Here is an 11,856-nt window from a genome sequence, read left to right on the forward strand (position 1 = left end):
TTATTATGTCAAAATAGAACTATGAGGGGCGCCTGGGTGGCGCAGTCGGTTAAGCGTCCCACTTCAGCCAGGTCACGATCTCGCGGTCCGTGAGTTCCAGCCCCGCGTCAGGCTCTGGGCTGATGGCTCCGAGCCTGGAGCCTGTTTCCGATTCTGTGTCTCCCTCTCTCTCTGCCCCTCCCCCGTTCATGCTCTGTCTCTCTCTGTCCCAAAAATAAATAAAAAAATGTTGAAAAAAAAAAATTTAAAAAAAGAACTATGGGACTCACATCTTTTTTTTAAAAAGCAAGTAAAGGAGAGTACTTTTTAGGTACAAATAGGTACTATTTTAGTAAGTCCCCCATGAAGTTGTTGCACATGGTTGTATTGATTTGCTATGAAAGTTCTCTCCACTAGGTGGCACTAAAGCAGCTATTAGGATTAATCCACATTTTTCACTGTCATGTAGTTGTAATTATTAATTTAATTGAAATGAACAATTTAATAAACTAATGAAAAATGCTTGCAAATAGTCATTTATTTTATTCTATTGAAATTAAAATAAATGGTTAACTTGAAAAAGGTCAGTCATTTAACCAAATGTCATGTTAGAATTAGACAAAGCAGTTGTAAGAATTATAAAATTTACTGAATATCCAGATGTTTTTTAATTTTTTTAAGTATTTTTTTAAAAAGTTTCTTTCTTTATTTTTAAGAAAGAGAGAGAGCACAAGCAGGGAAGGGACAGAGAGAGAGGGAGAAAGAGAACCCCGAGCAGGCTCTGAATTGTCAGGGCAGAGCCGGAGGCCAGGCCCCATACAGGGCTAGATGTGGGGCTCGAATTCGCAAACCTGAAATTGTGATCTGAGCCAAAACCAAGAGTTGGATGTTTAGCCAACTGAGCCACCCAGGCATTCTGTCAGATGTTTTAAAAAATCCTTGCTTTCTTAGTTATTTCCTGTTGGTACTTTATTTCTTATTTAACCTTTTAATGAATATATGTGTGATTTATTAAAGAAAGATTGTATAGCTTTGGAATTGTTGAAACATTTTTTTTTTACATTTATTTATTTTTGAGAGACAGAGCACAAGTGGGGGAGGAGCAGAGAGAAAATGAGACACAGGATCTGAAGCAAGCTCCAGGCTCTGAGCCATCAGCACAGATCCTGATGCCAGGCTCAAACCCACAAATCGTGAGATCATGGCCTGAGCTGAAGTCGGATGCTTAACCCACGGAGCCACCCAGGCGCCCCAGCCTTGGAATTGTTTAAAAACTTCAGAGAGTAAATGAATATTGGAAATAACTAGCTAGATAACATATATGTCTGCCTTATGATTCTCCTTGTTAACTGATTTGTTGATTAATAAACTAATTATCAACCCCAATTATGGAAGTAAAGAACATAAGAAGGTTTCTCCTATATATTTTATAATGTGTTCATATAAGTACTTAAAAGGTATTTTGTGATCCACAAAGTGAAAAAGGTTTTTGAATAGTATAAGACAAAAATAGTGTTTTGAAGATTTTACTTAGTTTCAACTCATGCCTGATATAGAAATTTTCAGTGCAACATCCCTGCCAGTTGATCATCAAGTCCTTACTTCACAGAGTATTTAGATCACATCTGGGGGATATGTTGCAAATTTTTGGTTGAGTTCAGTTTATATTGGGAGGGAAAGCCCTATTGCATTATTATGCATTTCATTGTACTCTAACAAATATTTCAACACAAAGATGGGCTAAGAGGACAGTGTGAAAGTGTTTCACAGAAGTAGCTAATATAAATCTAGATATTTTATTTAATTGTTAAATTAAAAAATTTCTTTAACATTTATTTATTTTGAGAGACAGAGAAAGAGTTTGGGGGCAGAGAGAGAGGGAGAGAGAGAGAATCCCAAGCAGACTCCACACTGTCAGTGCAGAGTCCAACGTGGGGCTCAAACTCACCAACTGTGAGATCATGACCTGAGCCTAAATCAAGAGTTGGATGCTTAACCAACTGAGCCATCCAAGCACCTTTGTCTCATTAGTTCACACAAATTCCTATGAATTCAGTCTTATTATGACAACTTTAGAGATGTACCATTATTGACAGAAGATACAAAGAATGCAAAACAAGATAAATTTTGAAGACAATTATTTCTGAATTAAGGTCTAACTTTGTGGTGGCCAGGTTGTTAATCATTTTGTGGGGAGGAGTTACAAATAAGCCGAGGTCGTGAAATAGTGCGTTGAGAAAGGCACTTTTTATTTTATTGTATTATTTAAAATTTTTTTTAACATTTATTTATTTTTTGAGAGACAGAGAGAAGCAGAGCATGAGCAGGGGAGGGGCAGAGAGAGACAGAGGGAGTCACAGAATCTGAAGTGGGCTCCAGGCTCTGAGCTGTCAGCACAGAGCCTGAATTGGGGCTCGAACTCATGAGCTGTGAGATGACAACCTAAGCTGAAGTTGGATGCTTAAACGACTGAGCCACCCAGGCGCCCTGGCACTTTTTATTTTATAAGTTTTGATTACAAAATCTATGCTTGAGCCACATGGAAGAAGTCCAGGTCCTAGCTCCCATGATGTGACAAACATCATAGTTTCAATAAATTGCCTAAGATTCTGAGAGCCAGAATAAATTCTATGTGGGAGTTACTATGTAGAACCCAAGATTCTATTGCAAAAATGATCTTGGTAGCTACAAACATCTTCTAGTGATCTGGAGTAAACTTATCACACAAGGCAGCTTATTTATTCAATTTTTTAAATGAGAAGATAAATAATTGCCATGGAATAGTGACTATGCTAGGCATCATATTAGGACTTCATGTGTGTAAATATCACTTATTCCTTAAAAACTGCTTTGTGCGATGAAGATTACTAAATGCATAGTGAACAGAAAATCCTTGAAGTTCAGAAAGGTTTCATGGGATCAGAATATATGCACAAAAATGTAATGATCCTGTGCTCTTACTGCTTTAAATAGTTTAACCATTCTTAACCATTCTTTTGTGGCTGGAGTATGGGAAGGCAGTAATCCTCTATGTATTCCCTCTCCATCATTTTAAGGAACTTCTATCTATCTATCTATCTATCTATCTATCTATCATCTATCTATCTATATCGTTTTTTGAGAGAGAGAGGCACACATGCATGCACGTGGGAGTGGGGAAAAGGCAGAGGGAGAGGGAGATAGAGAACCTTAAGCAGGCTCCACACTCAGCATGGAGCCCAATGTGGGGCTTGATCTCAAGAGCATAAGATCATGACCTGAGCCAATGGATGCTTAACCAAAGGAGCCACCCTGGTGTCATATCCATCTTTTTAAAGAACTTTTAAAGGACTTTTTAAAGAAACTCAGGTAAGAACAATTTGAAAGCTACATGTTGATTATGGGATATATATACATAACTCACTCATAACCAACTTACCATTATTTATTGTTGTTGTTGTTTCGTAATATGTGGCAAACACTTGAAAGCTGTTAAGTATATACAGGCCAAATAATCATTACTTTGAAGGTCCTATAGTCTGGAAGGGAAAAACAGATATAAAAGCAATGAAGAAGTATGCATCTTAAGTGTCCTGCAAGAAATAGGCACATGTGTACTGGATGGACAAAGAAAAACACTGTCAATTTATTCAGGAAGCTTGAAAGCATCATCATAATGTGGGGGACCCTTCATGTATATCTTAAAAGAAGAAGCCTTGTGAGATTTCAATAGTTTTGCATTAAGAGAAATAATATTTTCTGTGACTTTTAAAATGATCTCTATTCCGTTCCAATGACCTAAATTTAATTAGAAGAAAAACATTCATCTATACGGTAGAGAAGTCCTTCAATAAAAATTTCAAAATTATTTACAGGTGAGGTTGAGGAATTTGGAGAGGCTTCATTTTCAGAAGTACAGCAGAAGTATAATTATCAGTTGGTTTAATAAGTTATATCTTCTGTACAATTCATCTTAATCATTATTATTTTTTTTTAAATTTTTTTTGATGTTTATTTATTTTTGAGACAGAGAGAGACAGAGCATGAACAGGGGAGGGGCAGAGAGAGAGGAAGACACAGAATCGGAAGCAGGCTCCAGGCTCTGAGCCATCAGCCCAGAGCCTGACGCGGGGCTCGAACTCACGGACCGCGAGATCGTGACCTGAGCTGAAGTGGGACGCTTAACCGACTGAGCCACCCAGGCGCCCCCATCTTAATCATTATTGAGTACCAAACTTTCTTTTCTAGTTGCTGGGACATTCTAGTGCAATGAACAAAGGCTACAAGAACAGAGGAGGTAGAATACTATATTTTTCAAAGGTGAAAAATTACTCTGATTATTTAAGTAATGGACCATTTTACTAAAGAGGAAACTGGAGTTCAATGAGATAAGTGACTTGCACAAGTCCAACTGAAATGATAGATTTGAGATTGACTTCTGGTCTTCTCTTTCCAGTCTCGATGTTTCTATCACTGAAGAGGACCAGGCAGTTTCTCAGATTTTCATAAATCACTGCAGCTTGGAGTGTTATTTCTCCAAGATTAATCTTTTTCTGAAAATAATGTGTATCACTAATGGTTAGATGTTTCGTTCTCTCTCCCTTTTCCATACTGTGCTCGACTAACCCTGATTTTGCCAATTCGATATTCCAGAGGCAGATTTTGAGAGGGAGTTTGGGATGCAAAGTATTTAATAAGAATCAACACCTGTGAAGAGAAGGATGCTGACTCAGGATTTGGCAGGGGAAAGAATGAAATTGCATTCACAGGCTTGACAAAGCCTGGGCCCATCCCATGGGAAGCTCTGGGGTGAATACTGCTTGTCAGAATGCCCACATTGAGCTGAAATTGCCAATCCTTTATGCCCCCTACTTGAAAAGTCACTGAATGCAGGCTGCTCAGGAAGGATGTGGTCTTGGAAAGTTAGCTTTCTGCAGCAGAGATAAGATCCTAAAAGGGGCTGACAGCTGGAGTCTATCTATTGAGTGACTTCCCAGAACTGGCTGCAAGTCTTTTCTTAAAGGGGCATCTGGGTCCCACATCTCTGTGTCTACCACATCTTGCATCCTGGCAATGACCTTGAATTGCCTCTATTTCTTTACAAACTTTTAATTTACAATGTCTGACTTTCTACTAGAAATATTTCTTCTATCATACTTTGCAACCACCCAGTTTCTTTAATGACTAGGTAAAAAATTGAGAGGAGCTGGTTTGCCTCAAACCCTTCTCCAGCAGACTGCTCAGAAATGTGTTCATGGTGCATACACATAACGAGGGCCCCTGAGCAGGAAGGTCAACACGACCTGCAGATGGCAGGTCCCCAGAACAGTGTCTTTGCCTTTTGTAACTTCACAATCCCAATGTGACCTAATTGTACTTCTCCCAACACATTTCTAAAAATTATTTTTGTCAGTTAACTGTAAGAATCCGGGTTCTTAGTCACACAGGTTCTTAGAGGATTTGTGCCTTCTAGCTCCCCTGATGGTGCTCCGTAAGATCCTTTTTAACCTCAATTGAACTCCCATGCATTAGTGCTTGCTCAGCCACAATTTAGCCAAGACTAAAAATTCAACAAACCCAGAGACCTTTGACCACTCTTCCAAAATCTCTTAGTTTATTACACATTTTTTGCCCTACAACTTTTCCCAGCTGAATTCAGTATTACGGCCAAATGCTACTTCTTCAAATACATAGGCTACAACATCCTTTACCTCATTTATCCAGGAGGGGGAATGAGGAAAGCCAATGAATAAGCAAGCACTTGGTGTTAACATTCGAAGGTATATGCCTTTTGCAAATTACTTAACCGCTTTAAATTTTTGCTGTTGTTCATTTGAGAAGGGGGTAAATAATGCCTCCCCTAGAATACTGATGTCAAGGTTAAATATGATACTATATTTAAAGTTCTTGACATATGTAAGCTCTCAAACACTTTGATTACCCTTGCCTAGCAGTCAGTTTCATTTCATTTTATTTTATTTTCCTCTAATTCAAGCATTCTCACTGACACATCTCCTCACACACAGTCATTCTGTAATTTTAAATGGTACTATTAATCTTGCTCAGTGAAACACCGCTTGAAAAAAGCAGAAAACAAATGAAAATATTCCTCTTTATACTACTCCTTTTAAAGTTGGCCCTTTCATGCACACCTTTGCCATTTATCTTTAGAGAATACTCCCTAGAGAAGAGCCATCATAATTTTTCTTTTCTTTTCTTTTTTACCACTCCAAAGTAGATTTTTCTCCATGTATATCAACCCTTATACAGAACACAGTATATTCAATTATGATTTTGACATTTATCATTGATTGGACTTTACTAGCATTACAATAGGGATGACGATTACGGTGAAAATGTCGTGTTCTAGATACAAATTTCTGCCCACTTTTAAAAATTTAACTTCCAATCTTTAAACAAATGGATGCCTAGAAAGATAAGATTGTAATAATTCAATTTTATTTGGAGGCATAAAGGATTACTTTCCATCTTTAAAAAGACTGATCTCTTCAGCCTTTATCTGCATCTTATTCAGATAAATAGTAGCTAGGGAAAGAATATCCATATGACAAAAGGCTTGCCAATGTTTCTTTGAATTACATCCCTCTCCAACCCAGCTAGGGAGGGAAACAAATGAAAGAATAGCCAGTTCACTGCCATTTCTGTTTCTTTCAAGCTACTTGATAGAATTGAAGATAGTAACTTTGAATTAAACTATGGAGACACACACACACACACACACACACAACCTCACATAAATACATGCAGACACAAAAATAGTGCTTGTAAAATTATAATGTAGTGTGGAGTGTGTAACATTTCATATATTGTTTCACTTTTCCCCTGCTCATTTCAAAGCTTTCCTGAGGTAGGAAGAACAAAACTAAATCTCCTCATTACTCTTGTTTATAATTAAGTACACTCTTACTTTGGTTTTGTTTACATCAAGCTAATCTTTCAGTAGTTGCCTAAACAGATTTGTTTTGAAAAATTCTGGTTGGAGTTATGTCTGACTGTATTGGTTTCATTTTGGTCAAAATCCAATTATGGTCAGAGAAATATGTATGCACTTCGAAGCAAAACTTGTAGGAGGGGGTAAAACAAAAATGCCAAAGTGCTTATTATTACTTTCATGCTTAGGTGTGAGACATCTAAATTTATAATTGAAAGTGCTTTAAAAATAACTTGGAAGAATTATTTTAATATACTGATTATTTACTTTAAAAAAATAAACATACAAGTTGGATGTACGCCCCAGCCTTACAAAGAACTTACCCATCAAAAGGATCTTTTTGGGTGAAAGGTCTAAGATGGAAATTATTACACAAGATGAACTTACAGATGTTTGTAACAAAAAAGCTCCAAATAATCATTTCAGAGCAGTCATGAATAAGCCTTCATGTAAGAGTAATGTGTTAGATGAGTCAGTTATTGCTTCATCCAATAAAGTATTTTTTTTAATAAGTAAAAACATTTTTGTGGTCAAATATACACATAAAGCTTGTCATTTTAACCATTTTAAGTGTATAGTTCAATGGCATTAAATGTATTCACATTTCTGTGTTACCACCACTGCTATCAACCTCCAGAACTTTCTTGACCTTTTCAAACTGAAACCATACTGTACCTAGTAAACACTAGGTCCCACCCCCACTTCTCCCAGCTGGTAACTATTATTCTACTTCTGCCTCTATGAATTTGACAACTCTAAGTTGTTTGTGTTGTTGTTGTTGTTTTGTTTTGTTTTGAGAGAGACAGCATGCACACGGGTGAGAGGCAGTGGGAGAATCTCAAGCAGGGTGGGGCCCAGTGCGGGGCTCAATCCTGTGACCATAAGATCATGACCTGAGCTGAAATCAGGAGGCAGACACTCAACCATCTGAGCCACGCGGATGCGTCCACAACGCTAAGTTCTTCATATCAGTGGATTCATACAGTATCTGTCCTTTTGTGACTCACTTATTTCACTTGGCATAATGTCTTCATGATTCATTCATGTTTTGGTATGTTCAAATTTGCTTCCTTTTAAAGGCTGAATAATAAAGATTCTATGTTATACACACACACTGCATTTTATTTATCTATTTTTCTGTTGATGGAAAATTAGATTGCTTCTATCTTTTGGCTATTGTGAATAGTGCTGCTATGAACATGAAAATTTCAGAAATAATGTGGAAATTAAGCAAGGTTGAAGAATCTGCCTCTGCAGGTTCCTGAACTGAGACTTCTGGAGGCAAGTCCCCGAAGGCCTAGAGAGGGGGCATCAGTCTTTCCCTAAAGCCTGGTCGCTCTAGGTTTCTGGATTTTGAAACATTGAGGAATATATATCCTCCTAGGACAGCAATATCCATCTAAAGTCGGGGGCATTCTCTTATCTTTCTCTTTTCTTCTATTAAGCATTGTAGATTCTTAGCTGCTTCTCAGCTATCTCTCTATGGAGGGCCAGCCCAATTTGCTGGTAGTTAGCATTCTTTCCTTCTACTTTAGCTTCGTTTTCTGGGTAATATATTTTTTTTTTCATGACATACTCCGGCAGCCATTCTCTTGTGATGGGTACTGGGTAAGCGTATACACTCTATTACTCCCTAGTTGTGTGAACTTCCTATGCCCAGATTTCCTGAGAGTTTGTCGCAGTGTGAATGACTCAATATGTATATACACATGGAGCATAGAATCTGACACATGAAACTGATATTCTGTTCTTTATATTTTAGTCAAATAATTTCTCTCCATCAGGAATACCACTCACTTATTTAATCTGCCACCATCTGGTTGGATAATTATTTGAAGCCTTCCCTCCCCAGCTTTCTTGGTTTCTTCTGTTTATGTGTTTGCCTGACTCCCCTACCTTTTGGAACACAAGTGCAAAACGCTAGATTGATCAAAATCTTTGATTTATTACACACAAACTTCATTGGTACAGGTATGGACATTTATTATTAGTTTAGTATCCAAAAATATTTACTTTAATGATTGGATGAATATCTACAAACATATTGCCAAAGAAGTGGACCACTTAATGCCAACAGCTCCTATCTATCTGTGTGCTCCCCCTATTATATCACTCCTAGAAGTAATCCCTACTTTGTTTAATTAATTAATTAATTAATTAATTTCATGTTTATTTATTTCTGAGACAGAGAGAGACAGAGCATGAGCGGGGGAGGGGCAGAGAGAGAGGGAGACACAGAATCCGAAGCAGGCTCCAAGCTCTGAGCTGGTAGCACAGAGCCCAACACAGGGCTCAAACTCACAAACGATGAGATCATGACCTGAGCCGAAGCCGGCCGCTCAACCAACTGAGCCACCCAGGCACCCCAGTAATCCCTACTTCGAATGTGGGGTTTATCATAGCCCATTTTATTTTGTAATCAATACATATGTATCTTTAGTTTTTATTCAAATCTTCTCGACTCTTTCTTGATTTCTGAAACAAAATTGATTTCCAGATTACTATAGATATGTCTGAAAATTTTACTTTTTTTTTAAAGCTCTTATTTATTTATCTTGACTCCCAATGTGGGGCTCAAACTCATGACCCCGAGATTAAGAGTCCCACACTCTTCTGACTGACTCAGCCAGACACCCCTGAAAATTTCCTTTTAAGTCTTTGATTTGCAATAATTTCAAAAAGTTGTTCATCTATTTCAACCAAAGAATATCACATATTCTAGACGGGCCTCATTGCTTTGAAAATGTGTTGTTGTTGATATTATTATTGTTTATACAATGTACTACTTTTCCTTTCCGTAGGTAAAGAGAAAGTTTTGATGTCTGCCACCTAAAGCCATATCCTAAATTCATGTAGCTAGGCAACTAGAGATCATGTGAGTGCTGGAATGGTTTTTGCTTCCGAAAAAAGCCCCATAGATCCAAGAGGCTATCTTATTCACAGTTCCTTGCTTTGGCCCTGCAAATAGTGTAAGAGATGAAGTAAGTCCGAAGATGCTTACCTGATACTTCTTGCCATTACAGTAGGAAACCCCCAATGGACCATGTTTTTGTTTTTTGTTTTTTGTTTTTTTTGTACTTCTGGCTGAGAAACCAAGTTAGAGATATCTAAGAGGCCTAGATACACAAAGACTCTTCCTTATAATTGAATCCCTGTTTCAATAGTACCTGGTTAGGGCTGGTCAATATCAGATTCATGAATTCTAGCCAAAGCAGTTCTATTTGAAACTGCTCAATTAGTTCAATTAAAACTAGTCAAGCAATCATTAAAAAAAAAAAAATCAGTAAGAACTAACCACAAACCACCATCTCAAACTCATGTGGCACACATTTAGAACCAGGTCCTAGGACAGACAAAGATGTTAAATCTCTGTATGTAACCCTGTTCCCCCAAAGTTTTCTCATGGTGCCTGCTTAATGCATCAAAATGTGAGGGTCTCAGCAAATCAGTTAAATAGGAATTATTCCTTTACTTCCACTCCTCAGAACAAATTGAGAGTAAAGACTGTCCTCAAAGAAATGCAAAGTCAGGGAAACAGAGGCTTCCTGAGACAGTAGCTAGCCAATTAAGTGAATCTATTTGTCCTAAATGTCAGTATCTTCTGAGTTAAGGATATGGTCTTGATAGACGAATAGAAGATCTAAGAGACTCGTAAATACAGAGACCACACAGGGTTGCTGGAGGGATGTTGGGTGGGGGATGGGCTACGTGAGTGATGGGCATTACGGAGGGCCTTGTGCTGAGCACTGGGTGTTATTAAGTGATTAAGCACTAAATTCTACTCCAGAAACCACTATTACACAATATATTAACTAAATTGGGTTTAAACAATAATAATCATAATTAACAGTGTAAAAGATCTGAAGTATCTTTAAATCCTAAATTTTCTGGAATCCAGCATTCTTTCATACAAAATAAAATCTAACCCTTGGGACTGAATGAGTCTTAGAAGAGAAATTAAACAGTTTGTGGATAAAGTACAAGGAATCATGAATCACAATGTAAACCAGCACAAAATGAGGTCATCTTAGATATATCACTAAGAAGATACATGCAGTACTTATTTCTGGGGTAAGCTGTTCTGACCTCGACAGTCCCTAAAATATAGGGTATAAAAACTTTAGCTTTCTAGGCCAAATTGAGATATCAAATAACCTTGGCTCTAGAAAAAATAGAACTTTAGACCTGGGAAAATATGTGGCAAGTAAAAGAAAAAATATATTAAAAGTGTTTGTGTCATAACCATTTAAAAATACATTTCTGTGTTTTTGAACCTAAGTTTATCAAGTCAATTCCTTTTTAAGGCATTTAAAAGAAATTATTTTCCAAATTAAAGTTATTCAAATCCAAATATTGCATTTTTAAAAGAATGGTTTGGAACACTAAGTACCACTTTTCTTACAGGTCATTTTTTAAAAAGATTTCTACAAATAGGAAAGTAAAAATAGACCACTGCCTTGTAGCTTCTGTGCTGTTCTGGGGAAAGAAGAAATAGAGGAGGAAGAGGACAAATGGAATATCCTTGACTTTAAAAGTAAACATTTTTTTTAAATAGGAAGCAAACTTCTGCATTTTCAAAGGTGCTTGCCTGAAATCTTTGTTTTGGAAAGTATTTTATTTTTCTTTTCAGGTAAACATGGTAAACGCTTTTATCTCAGTTCATATAGAGAAACCATTCTAGCAAATCATTTCCTTGCCTGATTTTGAAGATGTCATCAGTTATACATGAAACATCCACTAAGTGAATCAATGGTTTTGGTCGATTTTTGGCAGTAGCTCTTATCCATAGCTGTGCATTTGAATCACCAGGAGTGTTTTTAAAAAATATACTGATGTGTGGATATCAGTGCATTTAAAACTCTCCCCCGGTTATAGAAAAAAGCAGCCAGATTTGAAAAACACTGCTTCAGGGAATCACTAGAAAAAATATAACACTAAATTTTAAA

This window comes from Panthera pardus, unplaced genomic scaffold, assembly GCF_024362965.1.
Source record: "Panthera pardus isolate Hobbes unplaced genomic scaffold, ASM2436296v1 HiC_scaffold_16, whole genome shotgun sequence".
NCBI lineage: Eukaryota > Metazoa > Chordata > Mammalia > Carnivora > Felidae > Panthera > Panthera pardus.